The sequence below is a fragment of the Diadema antillarum genome, unplaced genomic scaffold, assembly GCF_040938485.1.
Source record: "Diadema antillarum isolate AM-2024a unplaced genomic scaffold, OU_Dant_1.0 scf00000218, whole genome shotgun sequence".
Lineage (NCBI taxonomy): Eukaryota > Metazoa > Echinodermata > Echinoidea > Diadematoida > Diadematidae > Diadema > Diadema antillarum.
Window position 1 is genome coordinate 524,110 of NW_027271107.1, and position 1,356 is coordinate 525,465.

Sequence of the window (1,356 nt, forward strand, 5' to 3'; positions counted from 1 at the left end):
TGTTTTTTGTTTTTTAATTTCAAACTGAAGAAAGACACACCCTCTTCCTACCTTTCTCATTTGAAAGTTTGGATGATGACGTAGCACCCACATGATTTTGACACCGGTGAGTTTACTCGCATTGGAATGGAGGGAAAACACCGCGGTTTACTGGAAATTTCCGGCAATTGTCAGTGAATGACACCGTTTTGTAAAGCACATCAGACTCTTGTCAATTCATGTGTTTATTACACCAAAGGAAGTAAACTGTCACTGACTCCTTCCAGTATACTATCAGTACAAGCCTGCTCTGATACAGTGGTATCTCTTTCTGACGTAAGGACAAACATGATTAGTGTTACAACTTATAATAGTTCATGCTGATTACCATTTTCTTACTCTGATTTTGCAAGAAAGGTTCCATATGTGCCAAGATCAATCAAATATATCTGATCTGGCAACACAAACGCAGGATCATCAGGTTTCACTCAAAATTACTTTGAAAATTGCTTTGACATGGGGATAGGGTTTAAGTGAAAAAAAAACCACACAAAAGTATACGTTTGTCTTTGAATTCGTCAGCGAATTTGCACGCTCCCAATCCATTTGCAAAATCGCAGTTCAAGGAGTGGATGGAGAGCATTAAGTTTTCATACATACATGTACACAAATTGTACTTGTATTTCATGTTTTATTCTCATCGCCGGTGTATTTGAATGATACTTTCAATGCTCCATAACACACCTGCTATATGACCATTAAAGGGATGTATGGATTTGGTTGAGATGGGGATTTAGGTTTGAACATTTTACAAGATAATTAGAAACCACTTATATGAAATATGAAAGAACGTACTTTATTCAAAGAGGAATTCAAGGGTTATACGATGAAAATAAGTTTTAAAATGGCTGAGATATCAGAAAACAAAACATTTACAAAGTGGTCCTTATAAGATGTGGGTCCCATCGTTAATTAGGGCCTCTTCGTTTTAGAAACCCGAAGGCCAATCTCGGCCAAACCTACACCATCCCTTTAATATTCTTTTTTCCCTTTCCCGGCACGTGACAAAGTCTTCATATGCTTTGCTCCCTCCCTTAGAATCACTGACGCTTACTTCACAGTATTTAATTCTTTGGTACTCTAAGTGGTTTTGGAATTGCATGAGATTGTGCAAACGATGTATTGCAGTATGGGAGGATCCCTCTGTTTATAAATCTTGTGAAAAGATAGATAGTACATGTAAAAGAGGAGTATGAATCTTGACTAAGAAAAAAGATGACTGCACCAAAATTGTGCAGCGAATAAATAACAGCATACGTAGACATATAAGCGAATAGATTTGCCCTATCGACATCAGGAGCTATTTAAACCGTGATT